The 14,020-nt window shown below is 40.4% G+C and overlaps 1 protein-coding gene across 6 annotated transcripts in view; it reads right to left on the bottom strand.

The window, feature by feature from the left end:
• The window catches only part of SIDT1 (SID1 transmembrane family member 1), a 111,829-nt gene that overhangs the window by 83,678 nt on the left and 14,131 nt on the right, over window positions 1–14,020 (bottom strand). Inside the window, exon 1 of one of the 6 annotated variants that reach the window (XM_059875557.1) lies at window positions 1,560–1,654. The exons of the other annotated variants lie outside the window; for them this stretch is intronic. The gene's annotated coding sequence lies outside the window, so the exon portion shown is untranslated. Of the gene's footprint in view, window positions 1–1,559; window positions 1,655–14,020 lie in introns of those variants that run through there. 6 annotated transcript variants of the gene reach the window in all.

The following is a 14,020-nucleotide window of genomic DNA, read 5'->3' as shown; positions in this document are numbered from 1 at the left end:
AAGGTATGACAATACCACATTTCCAAGAATGGAGAAAAATAGGAACTCTTGTATATTGCTTATGAAAATGTTAGGTACAACCATATCAGAGAGCAAATTGGCAATATGTACTAAAGCTGACGATGGTTTCACATTACATTCCAGCATTTCCACTCCTAAATTTGTACACAAGGAAAACTCTTACATACGCACAAGGAGTCATCAACAAGAATGAAATGAACGAACTAGAATATGGATGAGTATGAAACACTAAAGGAGATAAATTAAGAGAAAGTTGCTGAAGGATACATACTGCATGAACCTATTTACAAAAACTTTGTAAATAAGCAAAACAGTATCTATCTAACTTGTCTGTCTATATTTCTGTCTGTCTTTAATAAAAATATTTATACATGGAAATAATAAACACCAAATTTAAGACCATTGTCTTAAAAAACTTGGAAAAATCTGAGACTTTACTCCATTTGCCACAGTTTCATCAATATGGATAGAAGACCCAGACTCCTGAGTCTTAGAGGAGTTAGAGGCAAGGACTTTATTAGTCTGGTCACAAGATGGGCAGAAAGCCTGCCTGACCTTTGTCCCATCTCTGTCTTCTGAGGTGTTCACTATATAAATGTCCTTGAAAGAATGGTATAGAAAACTTTCAGTCCTTGCTTTCTTGTAAGATGTGCATAGATCAAGAGACCTGTGAAAAATTACATCCCTATAATGGTTACTTTGAGGGATGAAGGAAGAGGATGGGCAGGGGTAAGTAGGGAATTCTGATCATCTTCTTGCTTCCTGAAGTTGTGGGTACATAAGTGTTTGTTATATTATTTTCTACTCTTGTTTATTGTATGAAGTATGTCAACACCATCATCATCATCAAGGAGCCTGGTGCACTAGCATTTGCATTTGCCTACTTCTGAGCAACAACTGTCACTTTTACATTTTATACAGGTTCTCTATTTTCGCTTTGGCTGCACGACTTGCAGAATCTTAGTTCCTCAACCAGGGATTGAACCCCAGCCCTGGCAGTGAAAGTGTTAGGTCCTAACCACTGCTGCTGCTGCGGCTAAGTCGCTTCAGTCGTGTCCGACTGTGTGACCCCAGAGACGGCAGCCCGCCAGGCTTCCCTGTCCCTGGGATTCTCCTAACCACTGGACCACCAGTATTCTCTGTATATTAAATTCTGTATACAGGTTCTTTGTTATTCAGGGATGTGGCAAACAGTCTCCAAACCTTACTCTCATTGCTCTCCTGACTCATTTTGCTATAGTCTGATCTTACTAGTGATTGACCTGCTTATATTAACTTCACTGATTACAGCCTCCCTCTCTCCCTCTCTCTCTCTCTTGACTGGCTGGAGAACCTTACATTATCTTTGGTCTGATTAACATGGCTCATTTCTGCATTGCTCTTCCCTGGAAAAGAAAAATGAAGATGAAGCCAGGACGGCACTGGACAGTAATGTGCCAGCCTAGAATTCTGTGTTATTATGTCTATGAATTTTCTAGGGCTGCCATAAGAAAGTATCACAAACTGGTTCTTAAAACAACAAAAATGTATTCTCTCACAGTTCCAGAGTGTAGATCTGAAATCAAGATGTCAGCCAGGCCATGCTCCCTCTGAGAGTCTGGTAGAATCCTTTCCTTTCTTGCCGCTTCCTGATTCTGGTGGTGATGGTCAACCCTTGAGGTTCCTCAGCTTGCAGCTGCATCAGTGCAGTCCCTGTCGCTGTCATCATGGTGTTCTGTCGGTGTGTGTGTTTCACATTCTGGCCTCCTCTCTGTGCACGTCTGGATCCAAAATCTCTCTCTTTTTATAAAGATTTCAGTCAAATTGAATTAGGACCCATCTTAATGACCTCATCTTAATCTAACTACATCTGCAAAGACCCTTCTTCCCAGTAAGATTACATTCACAGGTCCTGGGGGTTAGTCATTCAACATTATTTGGGGAGGAGGGCATAAATCAATCTGTAACATTAGATTTGTAGACTTTTTAAGTAGTGAAATCTCCAGGACTCCACACCTTTTCCTGACTAGCAGCTGATCTCCAACCTGTATCCCATGCCAAGAGCCTTCATGCTGAATGAAGACACGCTGCTGACAGAGTCCATTATGTGACTACTGAGTGAAAAGAGCTGCCCTGGAGAAAAGTGACCTTGCAATTCTGAATCCTTTTCTTATTAGAAGCTAGAAAATCCTAGTAAATGAAGCATTTCATCCATGAGTTTCATAACTCCTGCAGGGAACTGAGTTGCTTTAATCATACTTTTTTTTTTTTAAGATAAGCATTAAAGTGATTCCTATAATTATTGATGTGATTGTTTAAAATTCACTTTACCTGATGCAGCCTTAGAAAACCATCTTCTGTAAACCTCTGCTATCAGAAAGACACGTAGACCTGGATTTTATTTCTGGTATTACATCTACTATCTGAGGGACTTTGGACAAATCACTTAAATTCTCAGTTTCCTCAACTGTAGAATGGGAACAGTCATACCCAAACTATCCATCTCCCTAGACTATGGGAGATGGATGACCATGTTTTGTGACCTGCCGAGTATCAGGCAGAGTAGAAGCAGAGCTGCCCTACCCGGCTCTGGGTTGGGACGGTAGTTTCCCACTCTTGCACGTTCACCAGTTAATCAGCTGTTGACTGACAGTTTTCCATGTATGGAGATACACAAGCCCAACTACCCCGGCAGAGGAGAAGGCTGTGTAGTCCACCTCACATAGGATATTAATTTCCTTTCACAGTTTGGCTTCCAGCTTTCCTGGAGGAGCTCGTTCATCTCATCGAAAACAGCAGTTTACCCCTTGGAAACTATTTATTCCCTATTTTAGAGTCTCAGCATTTTGTATTCAGAGCACTTTCCTAAGAATCATGCTTTACAGACCTTGTCTCACCCATGTCATTATGCCGGCAATCATTTGGACAGAAATACATTTATATACTCTTTCCTCATTTGGCTTATGATTTAAACTTTATTTTAAACATTTAAATTCCAGTAAAAACATGAGAAAACAATGACGATAGGTATAATAATTGGCAGGCTAGAAATATAGAACAATACACAGTCTAGATTGTAGCTGCTTTAGGATGGACTTTGTTCATTCAGTAAATATTTGACTCCCCACCCTGTGCCAGGCATTGTTCCAGGCACAGAGGTACATTACTAAGCAGTGAGGACATAGCCTTTGCCCTCACTGAGATCACATGTTTGCACACGGAATCCCAATTCAACAAGCAAGTGTATTAACATTCAAGTCGCTGTGGAAGTGCATGGCACAGACTTTCTGGGAAATATCTTCCTAAAGGATGAATAGAAATTAACCAGAAAAATGCAGACAAAGCAAGAGAAATGTCCAAACAAAGGGAACACCACAGCACACACAAGGAAGAAAAGATAGGAAGGAGGGAAAGAGAAAGAGAGAAAGAGAAGGCAAGATGCAAGTCTGAAGGATTAGGGGAAAATTGGGTTTGCTGAAGTGTGAGGTCCTGAAAGGCCATGATGGTCCTGAAGAGTCTTAAAGTCACAATAGGGAAGTGGGAGCTTTACTCTAAGGACAATAGGAAGCCTTTGGGAGGTTTTAAGTGCCACCCCTTTGCAACGACCATCCCCGGATGCCCAGTGCTGCCTCTGTTGCTGCTGAACAGCTGCCTCCCTGCATCACTGGCTCCATATCAAAGTCTGAGGAAAGCAGGTCTGATAGGCATCACTGAGGCCACACGCCCAGGTCTGAGCCTGGTAGGTGTGGGAAAGGTGTGTTTGAGAAAGCAGATGCCTGCTGTTCTGCTTCCCTAGTGGAAAGAGCTCTATCTCCAGCAAGGACTCATGAAATGAGGACTTTCCCCCAAATATACAGGAATGGGGTTCAGATATTGGGTGGCCAAAATATGACCAAATTCCACTACGCTTGGAATCCCTTTCACATGCAGCACTGAGACTATTCCACATAACAATGTTCCATAGAACACATTTTGGGAAATTCTGTGATTTTTTTTTTTTTTTCCCACAAGAACTGGTGTCAAGTCTGGTATGTCCTGAAGACTCTTAATTCACCTTAATCTTGTCATTCAATATCATAAAACTTATGAACTGTATGAACTGTACTACCCAAGTTAGCACTCAATTACATCATATTTTCATATTTCATATTTGCTTATTGTTCCATGTATTTGTTTTATCTCTCTTTAAGGACTTTATCTGTGATGTATTTGGAATCAAGCATGTATTTGACACTTAGTTCCCTGGTGGCTCAGATGGTAAAGAATCTGCCTGCAATGCAAGAGATTCAGGTTCAGTCCCTGGGTCAGGAAGATCCCCGAGAGAAGGGAATGGCAACCCACTCCAGTATTCTTGCCTGGAGAATCACATGGAAAGAGGAGCCTGGCAGACTACAGTCCATGGGGTCTTAAAGAATCAGACACAACTGAGCGACTAACAACGCTAATACATACACCACAGTTATTGTTTTCATATGACTGCAGGTAGTCCAGCTAAGGTTGTGCTGCTACTAAGTCACTTCAGTCGTGTCCGACTCTGTGTGACCCCATAGACGGCAGCCCACCAGGCTCCCCCGTCCCTGGGATTCTCCAGGCAAGAACACTGGAGTGGGTTGCCATTTCCTTCTCCAATGCATGAATGTGAAAAGTGAAAGTGAAGTCGCTCAGTCGTGTCTGACTGTTAGCGACCCCATGGACCGCAGCCTACCAGGCTCCTCCTTCCATGGGATTTTCCAGGCAAGAGTACTGGAGTGGGGTGCCATTGCCTTCTCCGACAGCTAAGGTTGTAGCTCTTCACAAATCTTAAAAACACCCCAGGATGTCAGGGAAATGGCTGTTATTGATTCTTCAGCATTATTTCTACAGATATTCCTTTCTCTCCATTTGTTTTCTTCCTGTGAGACCCCTATTATGTTGATGTCATACTTGGGTCTTCCCTCCCAATTTCTGAATTTTTCTCTTTATTTTTTTCTCTTTAATTTTGATATCTCTTTAGGTAGATCCTCAGCTTTATTCTCCAGTTCTCTAATCCATCATTCACTCTAATGTTCAACCCACTGCTGAGGTCTTTGTGTAAACAACATTATTTTTTAAACCTGGGATGTCCAGTTGCTTCATCATTATAACTATAACCTGTTTCATTTGAAAAGTGCCCTCCTATTCATATCTCTTCCAGGATATTCACTTTGCTTATTATGATGCCTTATTCCTCATGTTCATTAATTCTGCTGCATCTGATAAGGGTTGATGTTTCTCATGTTAGTTCCCTCTGCAAATCTGTTGTTATTTTCTCCCATAAGCTCTGATTTTCTGAGGTATCATCCACCTAAGGTAGCAGTGAGAACCTCAGAAAAGAGAAGCTAAATGCAAAGGGAGTGAAGTGTGCCAGGGGACACTGGAAGGGTAGAGAGCCTAAGGTGACCACACCCATTATCACCCCTCCAGGTTCTTTGTTTCTCCCACCAATTTTACTTCTACCCCTCTCCCCCACCACTTCCCCACCATTCCTGCTCCCATCCTGACTTGCTGGCCTCTACCCTGAGAAGGCAGCAGTGGGGAAGCAGGGGCTGCTCAGAGTCAGCAGGTCAATAGGCATGGTGGTTACCCTGCTCCCCTCCAGCCTCCACAGACATCATCCCACAGGCCAGCATCCCCAGGTGGGTGCTGCTTGCTTCCTCCCTCCTGATGATGACAAGGCTGGAGAGGTGGCAGTCCACTGGGGCCAAACCATGGGAGGCAAGAAAGCACTATGCAAAAACTCTCCCCCATCCTGTTCCCTACCCATGGCCTCGTAAACTGTCGGCAGCCATTTGCCTCTCACGCCAAGAGCTGGCCATCTTCTGTCTCTCCAGGGCCTCTCACAGCCTTTGCATTAGCTCCTCCGTCCCACTTCCCTCCCTCAGGTTGAGGCATCTCCAGCCTGGGCTCCTGGGACAGAATCAGGGGTTTCTGTTGATTCACCAACCTCTCAGGCATCCGAGTATGCTCATCCTTATGTGTGATTCCTCTTTCCTCTTTATCTTTCCTTTGTCTCCCTATTCCCTACTTCTACTCCTTCTCCTATGAGGGGGTTAAAGAGGGAAAAATGATTATTTTTCTGATTTGAGGCAGAACACAAGAAGCTACTCCCTGGCTTTTATTTATGTGCTGAGTGATTGCACTGCAGGCATGCTTCTTCTAGAGCTGTTCTGGGGCCTAATTAATTAATGCTCTAAAGATGGAAAAGCACTATGAAACTGTGATAATTGTGAGACTTATGATCTGACACTTATCAGCTGTTTATTTCTGTAGTGGTATTCATTGCCAGACTGGTGCCATTTATAATTTTAAATACGTATGGTCAGGACATAAGTGTAACCTAAAGTAAACTGCTTCCTAAACAAGACAAAGCCAATCATCTGCAAACATCTTCCTCTTCAAAATCTTCAAAGAAAATTTCCCGAGACAAGCAGAAGACATCTCAGGGAAGACCATATTTAAGAGACAAAACTATTTCTAATTGTGGAGTGAACACTGTGGCAGAGATGATATATATATGACTTGAGTTCTACTCTGATGTTCAGATGAAACACTTCTCATTAAATGGGCAAAGACAGAAGCCCTTGCTAGCCTAGATCTCCTCCCTTCAGTCCCGATCACTTATGTCTGGGTCCATGTAGCTGTCTTCCAACAAACATCCTCACTAGAGACACCCCATGAGAACTTTAGTGGGGTTGATAGTGGCCCTAGTGATAAAGAATCCACCTGCCAATGCAGAGACAAAAGAGACATGGGTTTGGTCCCTGGGTCAGGAAGATCCTCTGGAGGAGGGCATGGCAATGCACTCCAGTATTCTTGCCTGGAGAATCCCATGGACAGAGGAGCCTGGTTGGCTACAATCCACGGGGTTGCAAAGAGGTGGACACGACTGAGAGACTTAGCACACACAGGGACAGAGGAGCCTGGCAGACTATAGTCCATGTGGTCACAAAAGAATAGGACATGACTTGGCAACTAAACAACAGCAACAGCAACCAAATGCCTTGCCTGTTTTAGAGGAACTTCCTCCCCTGTATCGCACTTGTGTGTTTGGTGGGAGGAAAGATTGCCTGTAGATGCCACAGAGGCCAGATACAGGACCCACGCTCAGATGGTTGGATGGTCTCACCCAGTACTTTCAATGGTGATTAAATGATACAAGATGAAGGGAGAGTTTAGCATTCACTGTCAGTAGTGACATCAGTAGGGACCGTGACAGCAGGGCCTAGGGGTGACCATGTCTAATGGCTGGGAAGGTGGTGGTGCCTAGGTGAGCATCCTGGCCACAACATTCCTGCTTCATGACTGTTGTTATTTCTACAGTGTATTCTCTCTTGGTCACTCTAGTGGGAGCTTAGGAACTCAGGCTGGGTGCACCCAATATCCGTCTAATAAATTCTTTTTCTGCTTATGTTGGTTAGTTGATTTCTGTTGATGTAGCCAAAAACCTTGCCTGACCCCACACCCTCTTTCCTTCTCTGTCTGCTTGACTCATACCCTGCAGCTAACTTGAACTTTACTATCCACGGATCACCCTAAACCACCTCTTCACACCCAGACTTCCCTCTGTTTGCCTCTCTCATTATCCCCCACATTTGTCCCTTTAATACCCAGATAAACACAGTCCTTCTCCTAGAAATCTTTAATTTCTTCACTCTGGTGAAGACAATATGGGGAGAGTTTGGGGACAAATACAGGATTCCTTTTTTGTAAGTATTAGAGAGGATCAAATAAAATGGTGAGCATTTACATGCTAATTTGGGAGGGAGCATAATATATACCACTGGTTAGGTAAATTAAAATAGTTGTGAGTCACTTCATCCACAAAAGGGCAGTTAGATCTAAAGGGACAGAGTAGTCAGTTATTCCTGTTTCCTATAGTTTATCTTCATAGCTTATTTCCGGACTCACTGGGGATCTGGAAATACCAGTTCTTGGGATTAACACTGCCTTAGGGTAACAGGTTAACTGCTTGGGTCTCCAAATTGCACTCTGTCTGTGCAAAGAAGGAACCCAGCATAAATGATGAGAAAGCACTAAAGAGATGAACATTGGTCCGCAGGGTGTCACGGTAGGATCATGGTTGGTGGGCGGATGTGGCTCTGTGAAACACTGAAGGAAATCTGTCAAATTCACAGCTGTACTTAGCGTCAACTCTGCTTGCCCGACTTACATAGGCAAAGAGATGTTTAGACAATCCTTAGAAGAAAAACAGAAATGAGAATCCTCTTGTTTCAATTTTCAGTAATTGTAAGGGAGTCAGACATCAAACTCTTAAACTGTATGATCAAACGACCTGACTGTGGAAGTATGACTATAGTTCTTAAAAACTGTGTATTGTTGTTGATAACCACAAAAGATGTGCTTTTGTGGGAGGCTTTAATAGCAATATCCCAAGGAAATGTCCTTAGGAACCCAAGTTATGTTCCTGGCTTTGCTTCAAACTAGTTACATAATTTGGACAAGTAATTTATTTTACCAGCTCAGTTTTCTCTCCTGTTAAGAGGAAGAGATTGGATAATTTATAAGGTCCTTTCAGCTCTTAAGTTTAAACTACAATTTTCACTTTCTTATGGTTTTGGGGGATATTTTATATTTCTTTTTGGAAAGGATAGAAAAAAGTCTCAAATGCAATCCCAATGATGCATTTCTGCAGCTAAGCAAACTTGACAAAGAAAATCTTGTTAGCATGAATAAAGGCAAAAACAGGACATGAAGTCAAGACAAATATACACTGAATGCCCAAATGATATATGTTCTTCATCCTCTACCACTGGTATTAATAAAATTCTATAGCAAAACCTTAAAAATTGAGAGACAGCTCTCCAGTGAATGAGAGGACCCATTATGGCTCTGAATCAGGAAAGAAGCAACAAGCGTATCTTCTGAAATGAAGGAGAAAGAATATTTTGCCAGTAGCAAAGCTTCAAAAAGCCAGAGGAGAGCAAGAACCTTGTTGGGCTGATAGTGTTCACAGAAGACTGGAAACACAAAAGGGATGGGAAAAAGCAGAGAGACATAAGATACATAAAGCAAAGGAGCAACAAGAGGCTGGAGGTGGTGGTAACAGAGAGGAAGGTTGGGAACAATAGTGAGGGCAATGAATCCTAAAAAACGAGTTGCTTCAAGCTCTTTGGTCCAAGATAGGCCATAAATATACACGTAAGACTGAAATCCTAGGGCAGTCTTTTCAACAATGGTGCTAGAACAATTGGATATCATATGCAAAACAAAAACCAAACAAAAATTCTAGACAGAGACCTTATACCTTTCACAAACACTTACTCCCGATGAATCACAAACCTAAATGTGAAATTCTCAACTATAAAACTTCCAGAAGATAAGATAGGAGAAAATCTAGGTGGATCTTAGATTTTATGACAACTTTTTAGATACAACACCAAAGGCATGATCCATGGGGAAAAATATTGATAAATGGTAATTTATTAAAGAATGATTGCTCTGTAAAAAATACTATTAAGAGAATAAGAAGATAAGCTCACAGACGAGGGGAAAATATTTGCAAGACTTGTGTCTGATAAAAGACTGCTGTCCAGAATCTACAAAGAACACTTAAAATTCAACAACAAGGAAACAAACAACCCAGTTTAAAAATGAACAAAAGATCTGAGAAGACGCCTCACCAAAGAATATATGCAGATGGAAAATAAGCATATGAAAAGATACTCAACTGCGTATGCCATTTGGAAGTTGCAAGTTAAAACAATAAGATATCATCCTACACCTATCAGAATGGCTGAAATCCAAAGCACTGACAACAGAAGATGCAGATAACGGTGTGGAACACAAACTCTCATTCATTCCTGCTGCTGCTGCTAAGTCGCTTCAGTCGTGTCCAACTCTGTGCGACCCCATAGACGGCAGCCCACCAGGATCCCCCCATCCCTGGGATTCTCTAGGCAAGAACACTGGAGTGGGTTGCCATTTCATTCCTGGTGGGAGTGCAAAGTGGTACAGCCACTTGGGAAGACAAGTTTGAGAGGTTTCTTTATAAAACTAAACATACTCTTACCATATGATCTAGAAATTAAGCTCTTGGGTAGTTACTCAAATGAGTTGAAAACTTGTGTCCATACAAAATCTGCACCCAAATGTTTACAGCAGCTTAACTCATAATTGCCAAAAATCGGAAGCAACCATGATGTCTTTAACAAATGAATGGATAAACAAACTACGGTACATCCAAACAATAGAATATTTAGTACTAAAAAGAAATAAGCTATCAGGTCATGAAAAGATATGCAGGATCCTTGAAAGCATATTGCTAAGTGAAAGAGGCAAGTCTGAAAAGGCTACATGCTGTATGATGTTAATTATGTGACGTTCTGGAAAAAGTGAAACTAAAAAGAGAGTAAAGAAAATCAGTGGTTGCTGGGGTCTGAGAGAAAGGAAGAAAGGAAGAGTAGATAGAGTACACAGGATTTTTGTGGGAGTGAAATTATTCTGTACAATCTACTGTAATGATGGATCTATGACATGATACATTTCTCAGCACCCACAGAACTGTATAACACCAAAAGTAAACCTAATGTAACCTATGGACTTTAATAAATAATTAAGGTCAATACAATATCAATATTACATTAATATCGGCTCATCATTAGTGTGCCATGCTAATGCAAGATATTAATAATAAGGGAAGCTGTGTGTGAGTAGAGAGAGAATATATGGGAACTCTCTGCATTTTCTGCTTAATTTTTCTATAAACCTAAAACTGCTTTGAAAAATAAAGATTAGTTAAAAATATATACATATAGGAGAACAGTGAGGAAGCTAACAAAGTTGAAAATCTTTTGCATCCCAGATTAGGCAGAAGGAGAGGTTAATTTTTATCTACACTCTTTACAGTATCAAGTTTAAGTTCCCAGGAGGCCAAAGGATGTTTTTACTCAGGACAACATGTTACTTGATGATGTTAGATTAATTTTGTCACCATTTTTGGAAAATAAGTATTTTATTCAAATACTTTAAAGTTTAACCAAAACATAGGTGATCTTAATTTTTAAATAGCCAATATTTCCATAATTATATACTGACCCCCCAACCATCCTTGGGATCAACTGTAGAAGGCTGGGTCCAAAATAAAGTTTCTTCAAAGTATGGGTTGACAGCTAACCCCTCAAGAGCTTTTCAGTGGTTCATGCGTGCAAAGTAGCTTCAGTCGTGTCTGACTCTGCGATTCCATGGACTATAACCCTCCAGGCTACTCTGTCCATGGGATTCTCCAGGAAAGAATACTGGAGTGGGTTGCCATGCCCTTCTCCAGAGAATCTTTCCAACCCAGGGACTGAACTCATGTCTCTTGTGGCTCCTGCATCATAGGCAGATTCTTTACCCCTGAGCCACCAGGGATAGAGAGAAAATGTCCCAGGCCTTGGGAACTGTGACCGGGAAGTGGATTTCTACCAGTTTCTTATCAGGAAAGAAAACTTATATGCAGCTTTCTCTGCACACATTTTCTCAGTATGACACCTTCAAGCCAGCCTCACTCTTCTTGTTCAACCAACTGAAAATTCCCTGTCAAATCTTGCAATAAAATTAATATCTGCATATAACTTCTTGCCAGTAGTAAAATCAATTTCTTTGGCTATTACTGTCACTTCAAATAAACTGAGGGGGTAAGGGGAATAAAAATTTGAACTAATTAGTACAGAAAATTAATTTTAATTGAGGCTATTATTAATAAAATTTACTATATAATTTCAATTTGCTACATAAGACTCAGCTTTGCTTTTTAGGAATGAAGTACTATCTTGTAACATGTAAATCAACTGCTTCTCCTATACAATTTTTACATACATTCTTAGAAACATTATATATAAAAGCCAAAGGATCTTAGGCTGAGGACTTAATGGAATATGATGCTCTTATTGCTTATCTTAGGTTTTGAGCAAAATATAAGTCCTTCAATTTTCTTTTGGTTTATATTACCAACTATGTACCAGAAAACCTCAAAGTTTCCATTTTCAAAATATTCAAAAGAAAAAAATCAACGTTTATAAATTTATTTTTATTTTAAGCAAAATAGAAAGGACTGTGAATGTATTATCTGGTAGCCCATGGTATATCTGATATTTTTCTTAACAAATAAACAGAAAGGGTGATGAGGCCCAATAGCTCATTAGATGTGCCTTTAAACCATTAATGGACCAACTTGATGTGTTGAGATGGAACTTCAGTCAGCTTCAGTGTTACACAATGCAGGAGGAGCTGGCTAACACACTCTGGGTTGCTGCATGGCAACGAGTAATAGTATCAACAAGGTGTGATTACTTCTGTTTGAAATGAAGAAAGAAATGCAACAAAGAGGTTTCATGGTATCTTCAGGTCAAGCTGACAGGAATGACCTAGGGGATATATCAAGTAACACATGGAAACCAAGTCAGGAAAGACAGAAAGGCAGAAAATCTTGACGAACTGTGTAAGAACCTAAAATACTCCCTCAGAAGACACCATCACAGCTGTAAAAATCTACCCCAAACCAAATAACAACTGAAAAACCAAACCCAAACCTAGAGGAAGCCTATCGATGTGGCACTCGGAAAGGAAAAAAAAGGAATTGATTGGAAAACAGGTTCAGCACATGCAGCAGAGGCAGAAGGAAAAAACAAAACTAAACCACTTCCAGCAGTGAGGAGCCCTATGGGAAACCCCTCAGAGCATACAAAAAAGAGAAGTTTTTTTGCTCTCCAGAAAGCAGGAATAGAAGGAACATACCTCAACATAATAAAAGCTATATATGACAAACCCACAGCAAACATTATCCTCAATGGTGAAAAATTGAAAGCATTTCCTCTAAAGTCAGGAACAAGACAAGGGTGCCCACTTTCACCATTACTATTCAACATAGTTTTGGAAGTTTTGGCCACAGCAATCAGAGCAGAAAAAGAAATAAAAGGAATCCAAATTGGAAAAGAAGAAGTAAAACTCTCACTATTTGCAGATGACATGATCCTCTACATAGAAAACCCTAAAGACTCCACCAGAAAATTACTAGAAATAATTAATGACTATAGTAAAGTTGCAGGATATAAAATCAACACACAGAAATCCCTTGCATTCCTATACACTAATAATGAGAAAACAGAAAGAGAAATTAAGGAAACAATTCCATTCACCATTGCAACGGAAAGAATAAAATACTTAGGAATATATCTACCTAAAGAAACTAAAGACCTATATATAGAAAACTATAAAACACTGGTGACAGAAATCAAAGAAGACACTAATAGATGGAGAAATATACCATGTTCATGGATTGGAAGAATCAATATAGTGAAAATGAGTATACTACCCAAAGCAATTTATAGATTCAATGCAATCCCTATCAAGCTACCAACTGTATTCTTCACAGAACTAGAACAAATAATTTCACAATTTGTATGGAAATACAAAAAACCTCGAATAGCCAAAGCGATCTTGAGAAAGAAGAATGGAACTGGAGGAATCAACCTACCTGATTTCAGGCTCTACTACAAAGCCACAGTTATCAAGACAGTATGGTACTGGCACAAAGACAGAAATATAGATCAATGGAATAAAATAGAAAGTCCAGAGATAAATCCACACACATATGGACACCTTATCTTTGACAAAGGAGGCAAGAACATGCAATGGATTAAGGACAATCTAACAAGTGGTGCTGGGAAATCTGGTCAACCACTTGTAAAAGAATGAAACTAGACCACTTTCTAACACCATACACAAAAATAAACTCAAAATGGATTAAAGATCTAAACATAAGACCAGAAACTATAAAACTCCTAGAGGAGAACATAGGCAAAACACTCTCTGACATACATCACAGCAGGATCCTCTATGACCCACCTCCCAGAATATTGGAAATAAAAACAAAAATAAACAAATGGGACCTAATTAACCTTAAAAGCTTCTGCACATCAAAGGAAACTATTAGCAAGGTGAAAAGACAGCCTTCAGAATGGGAGAAAATAATAGCAAATGAAGCAACTGACAAACAACTAAT

This window comes from Bos taurus, chromosome 1 (assembly GCF_002263795.3).
Source record: "Bos taurus isolate L1 Dominette 01449 registration number 42190680 breed Hereford chromosome 1, ARS-UCD2.0, whole genome shotgun sequence".
Lineage (NCBI taxonomy): Eukaryota > Metazoa > Chordata > Mammalia > Artiodactyla > Bovidae > Bos > Bos taurus.
This window is presented reverse-complemented; position numbering and strand designations above follow the sequence as displayed.